This window comes from Bactrocera dorsalis, chromosome 6 (genome assembly GCF_023373825.1).
Source record: "Bactrocera dorsalis isolate Fly_Bdor chromosome 6, ASM2337382v1, whole genome shotgun sequence".
In the NCBI taxonomy this organism is placed as follows: Eukaryota; Metazoa; Arthropoda; class Insecta; order Diptera; family Tephritidae; genus Bactrocera; species Bactrocera dorsalis.
Genome location: NC_064308.1, coordinates 19,206,659 through 19,231,700, shown reverse-complemented (window position 1 = coordinate 19,231,700; position 25,042 = coordinate 19,206,659). Strand labels below are relative to the sequence as shown.

Here is a 25,042-nt window from a genome sequence, read left to right as displayed (position 1 = left end):
ATGGAGTATACTGTTACGAATTTACTCTTACTAGTTTACTTTGTTAGGTTCGTATCTCTGGATTGACAAATAAAATCAACACTGTTTAATTTAATTCAACAACTCTTTATTTCACAACTCGTCTACACTATAGCAGTTTACTCTTAGCACTGAATGATTACGTTGGTGCTGCCACGGCTTATATAGCCACGCACTTCTCGCTGATGCCGACGTGTCCTTCTAGAATATCGCGTCTGGAAATTACCAGAACATACGGCTATACGGCGCCAGACGCAAGCAGACAGTCGCGGCGCCAGACTCAGCAATTGTTTACCTAGACAAGCAGACAGTGCGGCGCCAGATGTCTATTGTTTCGACAAGCAGACAGCCGTGGCGCCAGATGTCTACAACAAGACAAATGCTATTCCATATACTTAGCTATAGCTATTGTTCATAATCAGGGATGCATATAGTAATACAAATACAACTTAATACTACTTTTGTAACACTGCCCTCCACTAAAGCCTAATCGTCCCGATTAGGCACAAATCCTCTTGAACCAAATGGGGCGAGCCTCTCCAAATGTACTACTTTCATTTTACATCGTGCTTTCCCATTTCTTTGTATGCGGTATACCACGTCATTAAGTCGTTTCATCACCATATAGGGTCCTTCCCAGGCTGTCTGCAATTTCGGGGACAAGCCTTTCTTTCGAAGTGGATTGTACAACAGGACCAGATCACCTTCTTCAAAACCTTTTGAATTTGCCGCTTGATCGAACCGGTCCTTCATCTTATTGCTCATCAGATGCGTATGCTGTCTTACCATTAGATGCAATTCATTCATTTCTTCCTTTAAGGCAGAACAATAATCTCCATCATTTCTTACAGCTGTAGGATTCGTTCCAAACTTAAGATCAGCAGGGAGTCGCAGATCAGATCCAAAAATAATCTTTGCTGGCGTGTAACCAGTTGTCTCGTGCTTCGCTGAACGATACGCCAGCAGGAACATCTGGATGCACTTGTCCCAATTCCGTTGATCTTTATCAACGATTTTCCGCATATGTTCTTCGAGTGTTCGGTTGAATCTCTCCACCATTCCATCTGATTGTGGATGTAACGCTGTTGTCCGTGTCTTGTGGATGCCCAATAATGTACAGACTTCTTGGAAAATGGAAGATTCGAAATTCCTGCCTTGATCTGAGTGTAATTCGACGGGCACTCCGAACCTTGTTATCCAATTTTTTACAAATGCTTCGGCTACGGTCTTCGCTTCCTGGTTTGGTAAGGCATATACTTCTGGCCATTTACTGAAATAGTCCATGACAACCAGTAGATATTTGTTTCCGGCCGTACTGGTTGGGAACGGACCTGCAACATCCATTGCGACTCGTTCAAATGGTGATCCCACGTTGTACTGTTGTAGCCTACCGCGACTTTTGGCTTTAGGACCTTTAGCTGCCATGCACTCTACGCAATTACTTATCCATTCTGCTATGGAATCTCGACAACCGATCCAGTAGAACCGTTGTTTAATCTTCTCTATAGTTTTTGTAATCCAAGGTGCCCTCCACTAGGTCCATTGTGATATTCTTTCAATACTTTCGGGATCATGGACTTCGGTACTATGATCAGCAGACGAGACTGTTTGCCATCTTCGCTTTCCCAGGTACGATGAAGGTATCCATTAACGAGGTTTATGCTGTTCCATTGGGCCCAATATGCTTTTGCAGTTGGACTCTCGCTACTTATTTGTTCCTTTGGTGGTCGTACCCCATTTTCTTTGGCTATTATCAGCTTTGCAAGATCAGGGTCCTCCAGCTGATTGATTCTGATGCGGTGAGGAGTCCAATCATCTTCAGGTTCTATATTCAGTGATCGCACGTCGATTATACCTTCTTTTCCTTCTGATTTGGAGCAATGTTTAAATTCCAGTGGACAAGGGCGATGTGATAATGCATCCGGATTTTTGTGGTGAATCCTCTTTCGGTGTTCTGTTGGTTGTTTCCATTTTGATGGGTTTACTTTTATCTTGCAATTTCGGGCAAAGTGACCCGCTTTTCTACAGTTGAAACATCTGCCTGTTGTATTTACTCGCTGTGCAGCAATTGTCTTCAGAGTCTTCAATATTTCTTCCATCAGCGCCGGTTGTTCCATTTCAACCCTTTGTACTTTGTGTGCTGGTTTACTTAGTAGGGAAGCTGTTTCCTGTGTGAGGGCGTGCGAAACCGTTTCAGCAAACGTTCTTTTTGGCAATGCATATGTGGCGCGTTTGGTGTCCACATCACGAATTCCATTTATGAAACATTGAATTTTTACCCTCTCAATGTAATCCACAGGTGCATCTGCATTTGCCAAATGAGCCAGTCGTTCTATTTCAGTTGCGAACTCTTGCAATGACACGTTCATTTTCTGACCCCTATTTTGCAGTTCGATCTGGTATATTTGTTTCCGGTGCTCACTACCATATCGTCTTTCTATCGCACTCATCAATGCCTCATAGTTGTCCCGTTCACAGTCTGGAATAGTCTGAAGGATTTCTGCCGCAGGTCCTTTCAATGATACAAACAAGGACGCTACTTTGTCCGCTGCATTCCAGTTATTGGCCATTGCTGTCTTTTCAAACTGAAGTTTGAAAATTTGAAATGGAATACTTCCATCGAATGTGGGTGCCTTCAATCTTTGATTATTTGTTGATGGTGCAGGGCCATGTAGTTGCAGTTCTCGCACACGATTACTTAATTGAAGAACTTCTGATTTTAAATTTTCTTCGTCATTTTTTAAAGTGCTTAATTCGTCTTCAAATTTTGAAAATTTCTCTTGCACTTGTTTTTGTAGTTGTGTAGTATTTTCCGTAATCTGTTGTGTAAGGCGAGACTCTAACTGTGATGTATTTTCAGCTATTTGCGTTATTTGCTGTGCCAGACGATTTTCTGCCTGCACTGCATTTTCTGCATTTTCGGCTATTTGCTGTGCCTGACAATTTTCTGTTTGCACTGCATTTTCTGCTATTTGCTGTGCCAGACGATTTTCTGTTTGCACTGCATTTTCTGCCATTTGCTTAATAGCCACTAACAGCATGTTCGTGTCTACGCTTGATGATGTTCGTTGTTCTTCTACTTTTTCTTCTACCTTTGTAGAAGTTTCTGGGCCATCAAATTCGAATTCGTCGACATTAATTCCATCCGCTTCCATTGCTTCACGTAAACGTGCCTGCAGATCCGCCTTTTGCCCGCTTATCGGCAAATTACGCTCCTCCAGTTCCTTTTTTAATTGCTGAATTCTCAATTCTCCGAATTTAACCATCTTAAATTTGGATTATTTGACAATCCCACTTCTGACACCAATTGTTACGAATTTACTCTTACTAGTTTACTTTGTTAGGTTCGTATCTCTGGATTGACAAATAAAATCAACACTGTTTAATTTAATTCAACAACTCTTTATTTCACAACTCGTCTACACTATAGCAGTTTACTCTTAGCACTGAATGATTACGTTGGTGCTGCCACGGCTTATATAGCCACGCACTTCTCGCTGATGCCGACGTGTCCTTCTAGAATATCGCGTCTGGAAATTACCAGAACATACGGCTATACGGCGCCAGACGCAAGCAGACAGTCGCGGCGCCAGACTCAGCAATTGTTTACCTAGACAAGCAGACAGTGCGGCGCCAGATGTCTATTGTTTCGACAAGCAGACAGCCGTGGCGCCAGATGTCTACAACAAGACAAATGCTATTCCATATACTTAGCTATAGCTATTGTTCATAATCAGGGATGAATATAGTAATACAAATACAACTTAATACTACTTTTGTAACAATACTTTATAATAATGATTTCAACTAATTTAGGATGAATTTGACGATTACTTCTTATTTCCTTCAAGAAACAATTGTTGATGAAAATTCTCAAGCGTTTTTGAGAAGCGATAATAAAAAACTTGGGAATGCGCGAATAAAATGAAGCCTAATTGCCTGTCGTAAATTACGAAAATTAACTTGCGAAAAAATGAAAGAGTCGTGCGCTCGGTTCTATGATTCTAATACAATAGCATCTTTATTTTATTTCATTTAGTTGCTTAGCCTAAATCTTAAACTAACGGCTTAAACTAGTGGTAATGTTTTCGTTCAATATTGTAATAGAGTATGGTAAGTATTAAGGTAAGTAGTAGATTAGTAGTATGAATGCATAATTAAGGTAAGCATACAATGATTTAAATAATTCAATATTTTATAATTTTTTATAATTCATTTTTCTTAATTTTAATTTCAGGTTTAAATATACATATATATCTTGTCGCTTGACGCAACACCGGCCGCCTTGACAGGATCAGGATCCTTCAATATCCATGGGCAATAATGCGAGTTTATGTATGGGGCGCTTAATTGTGCCCGCCTTCGTTGTTACGTCTGCGACTCGCACCTTGCCGTCTTGCCCTTCGACGGTTGCGACGACTCGTCCTGTTACCCACTGCTGCGGTGGTGTGTTGTCTTCGTGTACGAGGACGAGGTCGCCGGGCTGCAGATTCCGTTTCGGGTGTAACCATTTGGTGCGCTCCTGAAGACCCGTCAGGTATGTTTTGGACCACTGTCGCCAAAACTGTTGCTTGAGACAGCAAACAAGTTGCCATCTCTCGCAACAATGAATTGGATCCATTGCTACCTGTGCTGGTGGGAGTGATCGCAGGGAGCACCCTATTAACAGATGCGCTGGAGTTAACGCTTCGCCGTCGTTGGGGTTCAGAGGTGTTAGTGGCCGAGAATTGAGGATTGCTTCTACTTCGGCCAACAGTGTTGATAGCTCCTCTACGGTCAGTAGCGCGTTGCCGATTACGCGAACGACGTGATGCTTGGCGGACTTCACCGCGGCTTCCCATAACCCGCCGAAGTGCGGCGCCCGCGGTGGTATAAAAGTGAAGCTGCACCCTTCGTCTGCTGCGAATCTCTGCAGTTCTGGGCCCATTGCTAGAAACGCCTCCTTCAATTCGCGCAGCTTGCGATCGGCGCCGACGAAATTGGTGGCGTTGTCGCTGAATATCTTCGTCGGGATTCCTCGGCGTCCAATGAACCTTTTTAGGGCGAGAATAAATGAATTAGTTGATAGGTCTGAAACTAATTCTAAATGTACTGCTTTGGCCGTAAAGCAAACGAAAACTGCAATATATGTTTTTACGGGTGGTCGACCGCGTATTTTTAAAGTTGTATATATCGGACCACAAAAATCTACGCCACATATAAGAAAGGGCCGTAGTGCTCGAAGTCTTTCGACTGGCAAATTTCCCATTATTTGGTTTTGCAACTTCGGCTTGTAATGAAAACAATGTATACAGTTTCTTACGGTTCTACTGCAAGCTTCTCGGGCATTAATTAGCCATATGCGTTCTCGAAGAAGCGCAACCAACGCTTTAGCCCCAGCGTGGTGATTTCGAATATGCAGGAACCGTAAGTACGTTATAACGAAGTGCGAACTTTTATTCAATAAAAGCGGAAATTTGGCATCGTATGGGAGAGGTGCATTTAATAAGCGACCTCCTACTCGGATTAATTTGAATGACAGCGACATATCCGAGTACTCATGTAAAAACGGGTTAAGTTTTTGCAAGTTTGCGGGTAGGGTGGTGCCTTTATGCAATTTTTGAATAACATCCGAAAATTCTGAATGTTGGACCACCTGTGCAATTTTTAGAAAGCTCAAGTTTAGCTCTTCTGAAGTCAGATCTTGGCCCCTGGAAGAATTTGGTGGTCGCCTGATCCATCGTAATATATATGCGACCACACGAAGCAATTTTTTAGGAGAAGAAAATTTTTCAATAAGGTCCAATATTGAATTTTTCTCAGTAGTCGAAAGTAATGTAAATGTATTTTTCTGTATTTTTCTTCTTCTCTAATGCTTCGTCTTCTGGTGAGAGCTGGAAGTGGTTATTAATTGGCCATAATGCAGGGTCTTCTAGGAGGAACTGTGGACCGCCAAACCATATTGAATTATTCAATTCATCCACATTACAACCCCGAGACACTTGATCCGCAGGATTTTGTTTCGTTGGCACATGTCGCCAATGTACTTTTTCAGTCAACTCTTGGATTTCGGACACTCTGTTTGCGACGAAGGTTTGTAGTGAAGATGGATGTGTTTTAATCCAATGTAAAACAATTTCAGAGTCTGTCCAAAATGTAATATTTTCGAAATGTCGACTCAACATAGGCTCTACTCTTGACCATAATTTCGAAAGAAGATGTGCTGCCGAGAGCTCAAGACGCGGAAGAGATTTGGTCTTCAGCGGAGCCACTCTAGACTTTGCAGTAAGCAGCATGCATTTAATACCACTAGCAGATTGGCTTCGTATGTATATGCAGCATCCGTATGCCCTTATTGAGGCGTCGGAGAAGCCATGTATTTGGTAGATGGCACTCGACTCAATGTTTACGTAACGAGGAATGCTTATCGATGAGAGCTGCATTAGGTTGGCTTTAAAGTTCTGCCAGCTAGTGTCAAGGCGCAATGGAATCGACTCATCCCAATCTAGTTTTTGGATCCAAAGCTCTTGCAATAAGATTTTTGCTTTGGTAACTAGTGGGGCTAGTAATCCAAGAGGATCGAAAAGGCGAGCAGAAACTAACAATATGTTTCGTTTGGTGGCTCGCAGATCATTAAAATTGTCATCTAAAACAAATCGAAACAAATCCTCTTTCGGCAACCAATGGATTCCTAACGTTTTAGTGGAACTTTTGTCATTGAAGCTTAATGACTTTTCAGTGCAATCACTGTCGAAAAATTTAGGGTGGTTCGAAAACCACTTCGTTAAGGAGAATCCTGCCGAGTTTAATATTTTAATTACCTCACTTCTCAAAAGATCTAGAGACTCAAAATTTTCGGACCCTGTTAATAAATCATCAACATAAAAGTCTCTTTTGATGGCCAATGAACCGAGTGGGTATTTCATTGTATTGGCATCATTGAGCATTTGCAAACACCGTGTTGCGAGAAATGGAGCAGACGCAGTGCCGTATGTTACGGTGTTGAGACGAAAAATTTGAATTTGCCCAGAAGGATGCTCTCTCCACACAATAAGCTGACAATTTCTGTCTTCTTCATGCATAATTATTTGACGGTACATTTTAGTAATGTCCGCTGTTAATGCATACTTATGTAAGCGAAAACGAAGAAGAGTTGAGTATAACTCTTCTTGGATGGTTGGACCTACCATCAAAAGTTCATTCAACGCTATTTGAGTTGAAGATCGACTCGAAGCATCAAATACAACACGTAGTTTGGTTGTTGTGCTCTCGGGCCTTAAAACGCATTGATGCGGAATGAAGTAGTGTGGCTCACTCGGGATCTTATTGTTCGTTGGGCTCATGTGACCCAAGGCTCTATATTCATTCATAAAGTCCAGATACATTTTGCGAAATTCTGGATCTTTTAATGTCCTTCTCTCCAGGGCCTGAAACCGCCGAACTGCGGTTTCATATGAGTGATCGAGTAACTTACGGTCAGCTTTAAAGGGCATTCTGACTTGAAGCCGTCCTGAAGGCAATACTTGAGTAGTATTAACGAAAAAGTTTTCACACTGGTGTGAATTTGATGCCATTTGATTCTGAAGGTAGTTCTTCTAGCGCCCAAAATTTTTGGACTACTGAATCGATTGACGTTAAGTCTTCTTCAGCTTGGCATAATGTGCTATGTAATCTGGGAGGAGAACTTATATTACTGGCGTATTTGCCAGACACAATCCATCCTAAAAGGGTTTTCTGAAGTGTTGGTTGGTTAGGACCATTTTTACTTTGGCCAACAGCTAAAAGGTCGAAAAATGTTTCAGCACCCAATAGGATATCCACTTTTTTAGATTTGTGGAATTCTGGATCCGCCAATTCAATATTGTGCGGAATTTTCCAGCCACTAACATTGATGGTATGGTCTGGATGATTTGCCGAAATGCATCGCATTACCCAGAATTTCGCCGAAAATTCAAAATTATTTAAACGCGACTTGACAAACGCGTTTAGTTTTGACCCCACTTTTGTATTGGAATTGCCAATTCCAATTACGCTTAATGTTTTGTGCTGACGTCGAATCCGCAACTTTTGTGCCAAGTCCTCCGTCATAAAGTTGACCTGGGAGCCTTAGTCCAGCAAGGCTCTCGCAGGAAGGTAATCTCCGCAGCTGGTCCTCACTAAAATTACTGCTGTTGCCAACATGACCCGATCCGGCATACTGGCTGTATGCATGGCATGTGTGGTAGATGTTTGCGGATGAGGTGCCGCGGGGAAAAAGACTGGATATTGGTGCAACAGTGTGTGATGCGATCGATTGCACACACGACAACGATCCGCTCTGCATTTCGAAACGGTATGTCCCTTACGCAAGCAATTTATGCATAAGGGTACCGATTTGACGAACTCGAACCTCTGTTGTACCGGAAGAGCCTTGAAAGTAGGGCAGACAGTTAGATAGTGATCCCTCGATTTGCACTGTTGGCAAAGAGGCTGCCTCGTATTTGCAGCAACCAGCGCCGATTTGGTCCTATCCGCCTGTTGTTGCTTTCCATGACTCGTACTGCCTGTTGGTATGGGCTTCGTCCTTGAGTATGATGATCCTTCCGCTGATAGCTGCTGGTATCTCCTATTTAGGGTGGCTTCACAGTCCTTCCACAGTGGCAGTTTGTCATAGTCTAGCGCTTCGTCCCATTTGGATCGGGTGGCAGAATCAACCTTTGTCATTACTATGTGTATAATTATTGCGTTCGTTATTTGTTTTTCATCGCCCAGCGATAGCAATGAATCATATACCGCTGACACTTCGTCAATCATTGAACGCAGGGAAGGCGCAGAAGGCTTTGGGATTGTTGGCAGGTCAAAAAGTTTAGATATTGTATTGAAAAATATCAAACATTTATTATCATAAACTTTTTTGAGACTTGCCAACGCTTTCGGATAATTTTCATCCGACATCTGAAACGCTTTAACTGTTCCCAAAGCCTCTCCAGATAGACAATTCACCAAATGGTTAAATTTTTCAATATCTGGGATATTTGGATCGTTATGAACCAAGCTCTCGAACAAACTCATAAAATTTTTGAACTCTGAATATTCTCCCTTGAATTTCGGCAAATTCATTTTAGGGTGTCTTGAGCTGTGAGAAGCTACAAAAGATGTTTCGGCAAGTGAAGTTCTATTTTTCGCTAAAATTTACTTTATTATGGACTTCGTTTCAACGATTATGTCCTCTAACTCCCCTCGGGCCATGTCGTCCTCATCAATTTCTTCAATCTTTGATTGGCATTTCATTAATTTTTCACTATGTGAATTTAATATATCGAGACGACATTCCAATTCTATTGGATCTAAAGACATAGTCTTTTCGAGAAGGCCCGTTTTAATGCGCAAAATACTACTTTTCGCAACCGTTCTTTGACGTCTTAACGATTTTAAGTCCGTCAACTCCTTACTTGGAGACAGGCTTGCGAGAGATGGCTTTGGCTTGCTCATTTTGCTTGTTTAAATTAAATTTCCGAAAAAAGACTAGACCAGAATCGATAACGAAAACGAAAAATAAATGTCGATTCCCAAATATACGAAAGCCAAACTAATCGCAATAAAAGCTGGCAACAAATATATTTGGAATCGGTGACCAAAACGAGAAATAAATAATATCGATTCCCAAGTATACGAAAGCCAAATCGATAAATGCACAAAATGAGCAATAGCACAAAAAAGTAATTTAATCGGAAAATGTCCGAACGAAAATCGACAAAAATTGCGAAAAAACGACCGATAATTGCAAACGCGGATCGAAAAAATTGCGAAAAACGAGATACTTTAATTTTGCAATGAATAATTTTTTCACCTTTATTTCAAAATAAAGGGCTACCGAAAAATCCCAAAATCCCTTATTCACTTTTAATTCGTATATGTATATATATACGTACATATGAGTATATACTAATTTATATGTATATGTATATTTAATAAATACAATATAATCAATATGATGTAAAGTGAAAAGGGAGAGCCAAGAACTGAAAGTGCACTTGTTTTTTATGTTTGCCTTTTTTTTGCACTGCTTTCAGTAAATCGCACTCGTTACCTGGTGCGTCGGCTGTTTGCTGGCGCTTACGTCCCTTTTGCAGAGAATGCAGTGGCAGCTCATTCCCACGACGGCAGCGCTTTGATGGTAGCAGCGACGATGACAGCAGCGGTGTGATGGTAGCAGCGGCTTGATGGCAGCAGCAACGATGGCAGCAGTGGTTTGGTGGCAGCAGCGAGTGATGGAAGCAGCGACGTTGTGGCAGCAGCGAAGTGAGGTTGTAAAAACTGGACACTTTGCGGTATAATCTTGCGGAGTTTTGTAGCGGCACTGGAAGCGGTAACTTTTAGTGGTACGGCACAAAAAGCGGTAGATATTAGCGGCACTTCACTGTCTAGCGTTTTTTTTTTAACTGTAATGCAATTATTACTTTTTTAGGGCAAAAACATTCGATCTTTTATTTGCGCCCACCACTGTACCGCATAAATAATTCACCTCGCATAGTACGTCTCAAGTACCACCTTTTATTTTATTTCTTAGTTATATTCGTATGCGAATTATATTTATGTATATACGTATGTACATGCACACACTTCACAATACTTCCCTTCTTCTTTTTTGATTTTATAGTGGGTATGTGGGTAAGTATTTATTTAGCACTCCACTTCACGTTTATGTATGTATGTATGTATATTTATATTTGGTTTTTATATTATGTTTAAATTTTCTGTTTCACATATGTATTCGCTTTTATATTTAGCCACTTTATTTTTTAAGGTATTCACGTACATCTGTAGGGATCACTCCACTTTTAAAGTAACACCTTCACTTTAACGTAAGTATATCCTTTTTTAGTCTCGCTTTAGTTTCGTGTTTATATTTTATGTTTTATTTTTATTTTTCATGTAGTTAGGTATCACTATCACTGCACTGCACCACACGTTCACTATGTGTATAAATTATGTATATACATATATTTATGTACATACATATGTATGTATTTTGTATTTAAAATTTTTGCTTTGTGTTTTCTATGTATATGAGTATGTGATGTTTTTTTCTTTTTTAGGTTTAATTTGATCAATTTGTTTTTGAATTTATACTTCTTATACGACGCCGGAAAAGGTTGCGATAGATTCTGGTTGCGCAACTTTCCATATAAAAGTAACGCAAAGTGCGCAACCTCGCTCCATCCATATGAATGTACGCAACCTTGTCTGCGAAGATGTGCGAGCAGCAAGGGAAGCGGTGACAATCGGCGATCGTTTGTTCGTTTCTTTCGGCACAGCTCGGCCGACACAACAACACAACACAATGTTCCATGCTTATGCTGTTGTTGTTTTTGTAGAACAATGTTTCAATTTTTGGTTGGTGACATATTCACATGTGTGCGCATATGTATGCTTGTGCATTATTGAAGTTATACTTCTTTTTCTTTCGTTTGTCTTTCATTTCTGCGAATTCTCAACTATTTTGTGTGACTTTTAATTGAAATACTCTGCGTTGGCCTTTCAGAATCACACAGAATCATTTCTGTGGTTTTTGAAACTGACCCACGATGACGAGGTATATGGTTTTATCTGGGAGCGTAAGATTTAAGAAAATCGCTCGCTTACAAGGGATAAAACGACTTCTGAGTGGCGATTTTAATGAATAAATTCACAGAATCATTTCTGTGCTTTTTGAAATCTATACTAATAAATATTTAAAATAAATTTATTAAGACTATACTTCTCAGGGCATCACAGCAATGTTATGCATATGCATATACATATTATGTATATGTATATTGCTGTGATAAATTTATTGCGAAAGCAAATGTTCTACAAAGTATGTATATTTCTATACTTAAACAAAATTATTAGAACCATCGTATGTTTCTTGCATTCATAACCACATCATACTTAAGTCAGCGCCACCTAATTGCCAATGGTGGTGTTGGTGGTAAGCGCTTGGAAGGTCAAGATGCTAACACAGGTCCCAGGTTCGAATCCCGACAGAATACATTTTTAATTTGTTGCTTTTAACATCGTATACTATAAAAATAAATATTTTTCTTTATTTTAATTTCTATTAGTAAGAAAAATATTTATTTGTATAGTATACGATGTTAAAAGGCATACATCTTCTATCCTATCTTATATATCTGCACATGCTCATATGAGTGTATGTATGCACATGTGCGCGCATTGACTAGCATGTTCATACATTCATATATACTTATATGTACATATATTTGCATACATTGCCGAACAAATAAATCACAAGCATACAAACATACATATGCGTACACATATGAATATGTCACCAACAAAAAATTGATCTTCACAAGTCAATCCGCCAGCCAAATTGGCGAAGAACAAAAGAGAGATGATTACCCTGCATATTCTCTTCCGCAACGAAGAGACGGAACTACTTTCTGAGTCAAAATTCATTCATTTAGACTTTGCTTTATTCTTCATTTTATGTGCATAATAAATTTATAAAATGTGAATTTAAGTTTTCTAGTTTTCTTTCATACAAAATGATATGCATTTCTGAATATCACTAAGAAGTATAACTTCATCCGCGCGTAGGGACTCCACGCACCTTTTTTTTATGTAGTTACACTTGTCTTCACTTCACTTGTCGAAAGGCCGAAAACGAAACGAGTTGACAGGCAATTAGAAACGAAAATTCGAAAATTAGCACTAACAATATTAGTTGGCACTTTATTAAAAAAAATAACTAAGTTCACGCACTTAGTCCCTGCTCGGGCGCCATGAAAATTTTCAAGCGTTTTTGAGAAGCGATAATAAAAAGCTTGGGAATGCGCGAATAAAATGAAGCCTAATTGCCTGTCGTAAATTACGAAAATTAAATTACGAAAAAATGAAAGACGCGTGCGCTCGGTTCTATGGTTCTAATAACGGGTGATTTTTTTGAGGTTAGGATTTTCATGCATTAGTATTTGACAGATCACGTGGGATTTCAGACATGGTGTCAAAGAGAAAGATGCTCAGTATGCTTTGACATTTCATCATGAATAGACTTACTAACGAGCAACGCTTGCAAATCATTGAATTTTATTACCAAAATCAGTGTTCGGTTCGAAATGTGTTTATCGACAAATTTTGTTCAGCGATGAGGCTCATTTCTGGTTGAATGGCTACGTAAATAAGCAAAATTGCCGCATTTGGGGTGAAGAGCAACCAGAAGCCGTTCAAGAACTGCCCATGCATCCCGAAAAATGCACTGTTTGGTGTGGTTTGTACGCTGGTGGAATCATTGGACCGTATTTTTTCAAAGATGCTGTTGGACGCAACGTTACGGTGAATGGCGATCGCTATCGTTCGATGCTAACAAACTTTTTGTTGCCAAAAATGGAAGAACTGAACTTGGTTGACATGTGGTTTCAACAAGATGGCGCTACATGCCACACAGCTCGCGATTCTATGGCCATTTTGAGGGAAAACTTCGGACAACAATTCATCTCAAGAAATGGACCCGTAAGTTCGCCACCAAGATCATGCGATTTAACGCCTTTAGACTATTTTTTGTGGGGCTACGTCAAGTCTAAAGTCTACAGAAATAAGCCAGCAACTATTCCAGCTTTGGAAGACAACATTTCCGAAGAAATTCGGGCTATTCCGGCCGAAATGCTCGAAAAAGTTGCCCAAAATTGGACTTTCCGAATGGACCACCTAAGACGCAGCCGCGGTCAACATTTAAATGAAATTATCTTCAAAAAGTAAATGTCATGAACCAATCTAACGTTTCAAATAAAGAACCGATGAGATTTTGCAAATTTTATGCGTTTTTTTTTTTTAAAAAGTTATCAAGCTCTTAAAAAATCACCCTTTACAATAGCATCTTTATTTTATTTCATTTAGTTGCTTAGCCTAAATCTTAAACTAACGGCTTAAACTATATTCATATGTATAAAAAAGGGGTAAATATAATTATCTTCAACTTTTCGTTCAATATTGTAATAGAGTATGGTAAGTATTAAGGTAAGTAGTAGATTAGTAGTATGAATGCATAATTAAGGTAAGCATACAATGATTTAAATAATACAATATTTTATAATTTTTTATAATTAATTTTTCTTAATTTTAATTTCAGGTTTAAATATACATATATATCTTGTCGCTTGACGCAACAGTTGATTTGATGTTTCTTCGCAAAACCAGGTTTGCCATATTCACATTTTATTGAAAAATGTATTAAAAATTAGTACTAGATTTCTCGAGAGCTGCGTACTAGCACAAGTAACTTTATCGCAGGAACGTTTCTTAAGCGTTTTTTTATATGAAGTTTTTACGTTTCTTGAGAGCTGCGTACTAAGCTTTATGATTTTCAGAAATTCGTATTTATTGCACCCTGGAAAAAGGGAGTAGCGAAAGTTACCATTCACAGCATATTCCCAAGATCACAATAAAAACAACATCTCTACAAGACGGAGGTAACAGATTGCACCAACAAATTAGGGATATTATCATATCTCTTGCAAAACGCTGGCACGGTGCATGAATTGCAGAATTTTCCACTTGGTGCAACGGCGCAACAACAAACTTACGCAGAAAATTATTTGCAAGGGCTGAAAAATATGTCAGACCAAAACCCATGTTTATTTTCGTACAATGCCACGTAAAAATATAATTACAACCCTGTTTTAGCTGTCATTTTACAGAAAGACTGGCCGTGTTATCACACGATATCTATGGTGGAGATATTAGCCACCACGCTAAATTTATTGGATAAATCAGAATAAACGTGTAGCCCTGTTGGCGTCTGTACAAAGAGTGTCCGTTTCTTAAAGGTTGGTACGCAGCTCTCAAGTAATTGTTCAAGAACAAAAATACATTATTTCTCAAGTAATTTTGACAGCTGGTTACGCATTGTGAATGATCCACATTAGAAGAGCAAGAGAGAATAAACAAAGTAAACAAACTTTGTGCGTATGTATGTATGTATGTATATGTATGGTAACACAAATATTTTCATTGAGATTTAAGGAATGTTGTTGATGATTGGTTGGTTTTCTACAACATTTCAAAATGGAACATACTTTATAATAATGATTTCAACTAATTTAGGATGAATTTGATGATTACTTCGAATTTCCTGCAAGAAACAATTGTTGATTTGATGTTTCTTCGCAAAACCAGGTTTGCCATATTCACATTTTATTAAAAAGAGTATTAAAAATTAGTACTAGATTTCTTGAGAGCTGCGTACTAGCACAAGTAACTTTATCGCAGGAACGTTTCTGGACCGTTTCTTAAGCGTTTTTTTATATAAAGTTTTTACGTTTCTTGAGAGCTGCGTACTAAGCTTAAACTGTAACTTAAGAAATAAGGAATGCAGTTGAAACTGTGAATTACATTACTGTGAATTTCCACGAATATATGGAAAATGAAATAGTAGAATAACTGACAGAGAATGAGATGATAGAATAACTGACATAGAATGAGATAATAGAACAGCTGACAAACAGTGCTGCCAGATGAGATACATCCCGTCTGTGTGTGTGCCCACATATCTGTTTAAAGTTAGTGGCGCTTAGTACATACATTAGTATAATAATAAAGTTAAACAAATTAATAAAATTATGAAATTACATTTTACAGTTGCAGCTGCTTGGTGGTTATACGTTTAATCAAACCGCTGCCTTTGAAATTGCATTATGAAAGAGAAGCTTTCAAAAATCAGAGTAGCGCTGGAAACAACTGTGCTTGACACCAATAGCTTTATAGCGGGATTCTGTAACCAGTCTCTAGTCTCTATTTGAGTCATTTTGAGGTAAAATCTCAATTTGTGACAAATTACTATTCACTAAACAGTCTCTAGCGTTAGTCTCAAAATATTGCCTCAAATTTGAGACCTGGTAGTTAGCAGGTCCCAAAACTAAAAAGAACTCTTGTCTGCCAATTTGAATATACTGAACAGAGATCATCATAGATATTAGTCGATTGTCGTTTCATTATATTTTGTAAGCAACTCAAACACGAAAAGTTTAAAAATAAATTAATTTCAGATAAATTTCGTAAATATTATGAAACAAATTCAACATATATTTTTATTTTTATTGATAACTAGAGGACCCGTCCACGCTTCACTGTGGCTGATACATAGATAATACTACTCCTACCATCTACATATGTATATGTATATGATTTCTATTAGTTGAATTATAACTATTAGTTAATGAGATATAGCATTTTTGTGAAGCAACTTGTGTTAGTTTACAAAAAATGGATCATAAAACATTTCGTGTGTCAATAAAGCATTGTTTTTTTGGGGAAAATACTGTTGAATTTGGGCTCAGGGAAATCCACCGCTGAAAAGACATTTGCTAAGCTGGAAACAGGCGAAATAAACAAAGTAGGCGGCTCGCAAGTTCATAATCCAATAAAAACAACGAATAACTGATTCTGAGAAGTGTTTAAGTGCTCTCTAATCGGAATAAAGTGGGTAATAGAAACATAGCTCCATCATTTCCCACTGGAGTCCAATCGACAGCCATTCTAGTGGACTGCACATGATGAACCGGTTCTCAGGCGTGGAAAAACAAAAAAGTCGGCTGGAAAAGTTATAACATCAGTCTTTTGGGAATCAACGACTGATTACTGAGCCAGTTATAATCTACTGCGTATTTGGTTGCAGTTCATTTCTTCTGTTCCAAATACTTAGCAATTGCATTATTTTTTAGAAGCTAAGCTACCTCTCCACCAATTTTCAGCCAAATCGGTTAAGCCGTTCTTGAGTTATAAATGATGTAACTAACAACAACTTTCTTTTATATATATAGATGTGAGGTTTTTTTTATTGTTTTTGCTTTGTTTTTTTTTTTGAAGAAATGAAATATTCAAATATGCCTACAAACATGAATTTTGAACAAATGCTTATTTGAAATATAATTTTTGTATTTATGAGTTGTATTAAACTTTGACATAAAGAGCTAAAAGGTATCCTATGTCCTTAGCCTGGTTCTAAGCTACCTCTCCACCAATTTTCAGCCAAATCGGTTAAGCCGTTCTTGAGTTATAAATGATGTAACTAACAACAACTTTCTTTTATATATATAGATGTGAGGTTTTTTTTATTGTTTTTGCTTTGTTTTTTTTTTTTGAAGAAATGAAATATTCAAATATGCCTACAAACATGAATTTTGAACAAATGCTTATTTGAAATATAATTTTTGTATTTATGAGTTGTATTAAACTTTGACATAAAGAGCTAAAAGGTATCCTATGTCCTTAGCCTGGTTCTAAGCTACCTCTCCACCAATTTTCAGCCAAATCGGTTAAGCCGTTCTTGAGTTATAAATGATGTAACTAACAACAACTTTCTTTTATATATATAGATTATGGTTTTTGACTATGTTATAGAAAAATTAATATTTGATATCAACGTATTTATTATCATTCAAGTGTAAAAATATCTCTGAATAATGAAATGTATTAGATCCTGTGACTGTCACTTACAGAATAGCAAAATCGTCTCAAGTCTCAAAAATTGTTTCTAACTTAAAATCTCAAATTTAGAGACTTGAGACTGTATCACAGTACAGAATCGCACGGTTAAACTAATAAATTTTATTAATATAATAGGGGTATTCTCTTCTTCTTCTTCTTTACTGGCGTAGAAACCGCTTACGCGATTATAGCCGAGTCAACAACAGCGCGCCAGTCGTTTCTTCCCATCGCCAATTGGATATTTCAAGCGAAGCCAGGTCCTTCTCCACTTGGTCCTTCCACCGGAGTGGAGGTCTTCTTCTTCCTCTGCTTCCCGCGGCGGGTACTGCGTCGAATACTTTCAGAGCTGGAGTGTTTTCATCCATCCGGACAACATGACGTAGCCAGCGTAGCCGCTGTCTTTTAATTCGCTGAACTATGTCAATGTCGTCGAATATCTCGTACAGCTCATCGTTCCATCGAATGCGATATTCGCCGTGGCCAACGCGCAAAGGACCATAAATCTTTCGCAGAACTTTTCTCTCGAAAACTCGCAACGTCGACTCATCGGTTGTTGTCATCGTCCAAGCCTCTGCACCATATAGCAGGACGGGAATTATGAGCGACTTATAGAGTTTAGTTTTTGTTCGTCGAGAGAGGACTTTACTTTTCAATTGCCTACTCAGTCCGAAGTAGCACCTGTTGGCAAGAGTAATCCTGCGTTGGATTTCCAGGCTTACGTTGTTGGTGGTGATTACGCTGGTTCCAAGATAGACGAAATTATCCACAACTTCAAAGTTATGACTGTCAACAGTGACGTGAGAGCCAAGTCGCGAGTGCGACGACTGTTTGTTTGATGACAGGAGATATTTCGTCTTGCCCTCGTTCACTGCCAGACCCATTTGCGTTGCTTCCTTGTTCAGTCTGGAGAAAGCAGAACTAACGGCGCGGGTGTTGAGACCGATGATCAATATCATCGGCATACGCCAGCAGCTGTACACTCTTATGAAAGATTGTACCTGCTCGATTCAGTTCTGCAGCTCTAATAATTTTCTCCAGCAGCAGATTGAAAAAGTCGCACGATAGGGAGTCGCCTTGTCTGAAACATCGTTTGGTATCAAACGGCTCGGAGAGGTCCTTCCCGATCCTGACGGAGTTTTTCGTGTTGCTCAACGTCACTTTACACAGCCGTATTAGTTTTGCGGGGATACCAAATTCAGACATCGCGGCATAAAGGCAGCTCCTTTTCGTGCTGTCGAAAGCAGCTTTGAAATCGACGACTAGGTGGTGAGTGTCGATTCTCCTTTCACGGGTCTTTTCCAAGATTTGGCGCATGATGAATATCTGGTCGGTTGTTGATTTACCAGGTCTGAAGCCACACTGATAAGGTCCAATCAGTTTGTTGACGGTGGGCTTTAATCTTTCACACAATACGCTCGATAGTACCTTGTACGCGATGTTGAGGAGGCTTATCCCACGGTAGTTGGCGCAGATTGTGGGGTCTCCTTTTTTATGGATTGGGCATAGCACACTTAAATTCCAATCGTTGGGCATGCTTTCATCCGACCATATTTTGCAAAGAAGCTGATGCATGCTCCTTATCAGTTCTTCGCCGCCGTATTTGAATAGCTCGGCCGGCAACCCGTCGGCCCCTGCCGCTTTGTTGTTCTTCAGGCAAGCAACTGCTATTCGAACTTCTTCATGGCCGGGTAATGGAACGTCTGCTCCATCGTCATCGATTGGGGTATCGGGTTCGCCTTCTCCTGGTGTTATGTGTTCACTGCTATTCAGCAGGCTGGAGAAGTGTTCCCTCCATAATCTAAGTATGCTCTGGGCATCGGTAGCTAGATCACCTTTAGGGGTTCTACAGGAGTACGCTCCGGTCTTGAAACCTTCTACAAGCCGCCGCATTTTTCGTAGAATTTTCGAGCATTACCCCTGTTGGCCAGCTTATCAAGCTGTTCGTACTCACGCATTTCGGCCTCTTTCTTCTTCTGTCTGCAAATGCGTCTCGCTTCCCTCTTCAACTCTCGGTATCTATCCCATCCCGCACGTGTTGTGGTCGATCGTAACGTTGCGAGGTAGGCAGCCTGTTTTCTCTCCGCTGCGACACGGCACTCCTCGTCGTACCAGCTGTTCTTTTGCACTTTCCGAAAACCAATGGTTTCGGTTGCAGCTGTACGTAAGGAGTTTGAAATGCCGTCCCACAGTTCCCTTATACCGAGTTGTTGACGAGTGCTCTCAGAGAGCAGGAGTGCAAGCCGAGTAGAAAATCTTTCGGCTGTCTGTTGTGATTGCAGCTTCTCAACGTCGAACCTTCCTTATGTTTGTTGGCGTGCGTTTTTTGCTGCACAGAGGCGGGTGCGAATCTTGGCAGCAACAATATAGTGGTCCGAGTCGATGTTAGGACCTCGGAGCGCACGCACATCTAAAACACTGGAGACGTGTCTTCCGTCTATCACAACATGATCGATCTGGTTGGTGGTTTTTTGATCCGGAGACAGCCAGGTAGCTTGATGTATCTTCTTATGCTGGAATCTAGTACTACAGATAACCATATTTCGGGCCCCGGCGAAGTCGGTCAGCCTCAACCCATTTGGGGATGTTTCCTCGTGGAGGCTGAATTTACCGACCGTAGTACCAAAGATACCTTCTTTGCCCACCCTGGCGCTGAAGTCGCCAAGCACGATTTTGATATCGTGGCGGGGGCATCTCTCATAAGTGCGCTCCAAGCACTCATAAAAAGCATCTTTGGTCACATCGTCCTTCTCTTCCGTCGGGGCGTGGGCGCAAATCAGCGATATGTTGAAGAACCTCGCTTTGATGCGGATTGTGGCTAGACGTTCATTCTCCGGAGTGAATGATAGTACTCGGCGACGGAGTCTCTCTCCCACCACGAATCCAACACCAAACTTGCGCTCCTTTATATGGCCACTGTAGTAAATGTCACAAGGACCTACTCGTTTCTGTCCTTGTCCCGTCCATCGCATTTCTTGGACGGCGGTGATGTCAGCCTTTATCTTTACGAGGACATCTACCAGCTGGGCAGCGGCACCTTCCCAATTAAGGGACCGGACATTCCAGGTGCATGCCCTCAAATCATAGTCCTTATTTCGTTTGCCATGGTCGTCATCAAAAGGGGGGTCTCTCATCCGAGGCTGTTTGTTGTTTTTCATTGGGGGTGTTTTTTACGTGGCGGGTCCCAAACCCAGCGCACAACCCTATGCAGGAGATGTTTCGCCTTCTCACTTTATCTCGCCTTCAAACGGATGTTCTTAGGCTACCCAGAGGATACTTGGTCAAAGACCGGAAGTTGTGAGCTGCTTGAGTCATATGTAAAAGAATCGTTTCTGGTCACTCCCAAGTGAATGGCGATCAGAGAACTTTCCTCACTTGCGTGAACTTCTACACATGACTCCACCCTTACTCTCTTGCTCATGCAAAATGCTTGCACGGTGCACGAACTGCAAAATTTTCTACTTGATATGCTGAACACAATGCTGGCGACAGACTGCAAACGACAACTGTCAAATATTAAAATACACACGTTCTTATGGACACTGTTATTTTGACAGCTGCACGACTACACGACTGCAGGCCGACAGTTGTCATTCGCGCTAACTTCAGTATATTCTTATATTTGCCAACGAGTGGTGATGCCACTAATATGTAAAATGTGAAATTAATCACAGCTCTAACAAACTTGACCTTATTTTACAAATGAAAGCGTAAAATATCTCTATTATATCATTTGTAATAACAATTGATAATTTAAAACAAAAATGTATACCTCTTTACTTATTTTTTGCATAAAAAATTTCACTTTGAAAAAATATTAAAATTTCATTGACGTGCAAGGTATTAGTATGGCCACAACGAAATTGTGTGCATGCAAAATGGAGAGCTGTGTTGTCTTGTGTACATGCGTTCATGTAGTAGATGCACAACGCAATTTTCAGTTCACTGTCGTGCTGCTGCAGTCTGTTGCTGTCATTGTGTTCAGCACTTGTTGCAACGACACAACAACAAACACCCGCATATTTGCAATGGCTGTAAAATATGTCAGGCCAAAACCCATGTTTATTTTCGTGCAATGACGAGTAAAATTATAATTGCAACCTTGGTTTAGCTGTCATTTTACATAAAGACATATTATGAATAGATTTTATAAATTCTACTTATATTAAAAAGATTTGTTACAGTTTTTTGTTAAGAATGTATACAGAATGTGCGCCAATTCATAATAGTCATTCTCAATAAATTGACCGAATCAGCCGTTCATATATCACTGGATTCTGCAATGGATGCTCTCTTGGTATTGCATAGGATTAGGATTTTTGCATTTTGTGTCATCGTGCAATCTTACAAGAGCAAGAGAATCTCCCTAATATTTTTTTCTTTGCTATAGTTACCCGATGGTTGTGTGATAAAGGTTTTAAGAAGAGTTGAAGGACAAGGCATCGCTGAGTCAGTGTTTAACATCATACAAACGGGCGATAGCGATATATGACTGGAATTGTATGAGCATATCGTGCGCGTGTGAATAAATTTACGGTAATTTATTGGAAATGAAAAAATGTAACAGAGAAAAAATATTCTAATTTGCCTAAATTTAAAATTTATCTTCGAGACCCGCTACAACGAAAATAAAATCATTATCGCCAGCGTTATTTCTGCTGAGATGGCAAAGGATCGCGATAATTTTTGGCAGTGTGCGTGAAACAAAAAAATTAAGAAAAGTATTACAAAAACTTACAAAGAGCTTACTTAGTAGCAACGGCCAAAAGTGGTAAAAAGAAATTTATTATTGTTATTATTTTAAAGTTATACGTACATATACCTGCGTTTTGTGTTCTGTTCATATAACTTGTAATAATATTTATATTTACATTAAAATGACAAGACAGTTATCTATTATTAACTTTGAAAGTCTATATTAATAGCCCGTAATTATAAATTTGATTATTGCTTACGCGCTATGTACATATAAATTAACGAGACGGAGGTTTATTTATTAATTAATTTTATTAGGTCGGCACTATGTGCCTTTTTTATTATCTTAAAATTATTTATGTTTTTTAGCGGCACTATGTGCCTGTCGAGTCTAGTAACTTAAAAAGACTGCCTACACTTAACTTTAAAGTTTATAGTCTAACCTATGCTTGAGCCGGCCTACGTGACCAAAGATGGTTGGTCAGCTAAAAGGGTTTGCGACTGTAGCGCTCACCTGCAGCTATTTGGTTTTGGGGGAGAAGACATGGTTGCGCGTGTTTCGCTCACTTAAGAATTTAGCGGATGCACTTTTGGTTGTAATAGGACTCCAAAGTATGCAAACGGTTTGTATATTTCTAGCATATAATGTGGGAATGGAATTTATGTAGTAGTTCATAAAATATTGTGTTAACTCCTCCCTCCGAAATATCAAGCGTCCCCGCTTGATTAATTAAAAAAAATGGGATGTCGTTAAGATAGAAGTCTTTTCCTTCCTTGGCATTTGAAATGATTCCGGTTTGCTAATAATTATTTCAGGCTTTACGCGCTTTTTGCATCTGAAAATTGCAATTATGGTAAGTACTAGGGCTAATAGCCCAAAATGAGTGAATAAACTGGATTTCACTAAAAGATTCAGAGAACTTATTTTTGTAATGTTTTTTATATTAAGCTCTTTCATAAGTTTTAAGGATAGAACTTCCTCGAACTCTGAATTTGAGTTTGAATGTTGGATTAAAGCAGGCAGTGGTCTCAAGCTATGTTGTTCTAAAGTTGTAAAATTCATGTTATTTATTCTTATAGTTCATTAAAGATTCTTATCAAATATGATCCTCTTAATTTTCTAGTATTATTATTTGTAGTAATATTTCCTTCGAAATTATTTAAAAGTATTAATCCATTATTTATTTCTACAATATTTTTAACATGTTCCGTATTTGTTACAGTGCACTTATATGGTTTATTCCTTATTAAATTTTTTATACAATTTCCGTTTTCCAAATTAACAATTTGGGTTTGTTTGCAAATTTTTATTTCATTTATTATTTTACAATCTTTTTCTATGTTCCGTATTTGTTACAGTGCACTTATATGGTTTATTCCTTATTAAATTTTTTATACAATTTCCGTTTTCCAAATTAACAATTTGGGTTTGTTTGCAAATTTTTATTTCATTTATTATTTTACAATCTTTTTCTATACCATAATATTCTTCATTACATTTCAGTATTTTTTCAAAATTTATCTTTAAAATAGTTTCGTTTTTACTTAAAGGCTTAATTATAATAGATTTGCAAATTTCTTTACCGGTTTTCGGTATTTTTACCATATAAATTAGTAAGTTTTGTTTTACAGCAATTTGAACGTCTGCAAAATTCAGAGATTCTTCTTACGAACCAAATTGCAGATTCTCTTCGATAAAAATTTTATTTATTCTATGAGCTTCTTGATTGTTAATAATAACTGAGTTAATAATGTTCGCTTTAGTTAAATGAATTGCTCTTTTAATATTTTCTAACTCATCTTTGATTATGTCAATTTTTAATTTATATTTAAGTATTAGGGCGGTTTGAAATTCGTTACTACTTCCTAGAGACTTTATTATTGAGTTGCTAATTTCTGTTATATTGTTTATTTTTTCTAAAATGTTTTTGTTGATTATTAATTGTTGGTTGTTATTCTCGAATACTTCTTTAAATTTGCTGTTGATGGCTACTAAATCGTCATGGTCCGGGTTGCCAGCTATCCATTTCCAGGCTGATCCTATGTAGTCTAGTGATCTTTTATTTTTGTATTTAGGTAAAATGTTATTAATTGTTATGTTGATGTTACTGATTTCGTCTGTTATAAATGGGTAAAGAGGGTTGTTAGCTGGAATGTTTCGTATGAAGTTTCTGTTCAGTTCCCGTAATATTGTAGAGTATTCTGTTATGTTTGTCATGTGGATAATCCGGTAGGTTCCTGTTTGAATTTTGCCAATTCCTTCCTCCATCATAACGATTTCTTACTGAGTGTAATCTAACACCTCAACTGAACCATCGCTTAAAATAAAGTTCAGGAAAAAGAGAGATCTAAAAATAATTAAAATGTTTTGAGTTAGTTTCGTATGCGGTCCTTGTGAACTATTTTTCCTGATTCTGTTAATATTGTGGAGTTCCTATTTTCTTTTACAATTTCTTCTTTGTATCGTTTGGAAAGTTTGGTACCTAGTCTTTTATTTTGTCTAACGAAAACGTTCTGTCCTGGCCTGTAGTCTTTAGTGTCCTTCTTATTTCTATTATGGTATTGTAGGTCCCGTTCTTGTGCTTTTTTAAGTTTTTCGAGAGTTTTTGTTCTAGTCTCTTCCCGATTTTCGCGATTGGATGGACAGGGTCTGCCAAAAAATATGTCAACTGGTTTTTTCCTGTAACGGAGTGGATAGTATGATTGTATTCGTTTACAGACCATTGCAAAAGGTCCTCAAAGTTTTTGTCTGGGTATTCTTGTCTAAGGCATCTCATTATTTCGGATAATGTCGAGTGGAATCTTTCTATTTTTCCGTTTACTTCGCTTTTGTATGGTGGTGCAGTGAAAATTTGTATGTTAAATTCATTTTCTAGCATTAATT

At 38.7% G+C, this 25,042-nt stretch overlaps 2 protein-coding genes and 1 pseudogene across 9 annotated transcripts in view; 2 read left to right on the top strand and 1 right to left on the bottom strand.

Moving 5' to 3' along the window:
* The window catches only part of LOC125779268 (uncharacterized), a 465,548-nt gene that overhangs the window by 90,567 nt on the left and 349,939 nt on the right, over positions 1-25,042 (top strand). The gene's annotated exons all lie outside the window — the stretch shown is intronic.
* LOC125779281 (myosin-13-like) overlaps positions 280-25,042 on the bottom strand; it is a 279,252-nt gene continuing 254,489 nt past the window's right edge. The window contains exon 2 of one of the 2 annotated variants that reach the window (XM_049460461.1): positions 280-417. The gene's annotated coding sequence lies outside the window, so the exon portion shown is untranslated. Of the gene's footprint in view, positions 418-3,574; positions 3,733-25,042 lie in introns of those variants that run through there. The other variant, XM_049460460.1, reaches the window with a different exon arrangement.
* On the top strand, positions 11,519-11,648 carry LOC125779834 (small nucleolar RNA U3; annotated as a pseudogene).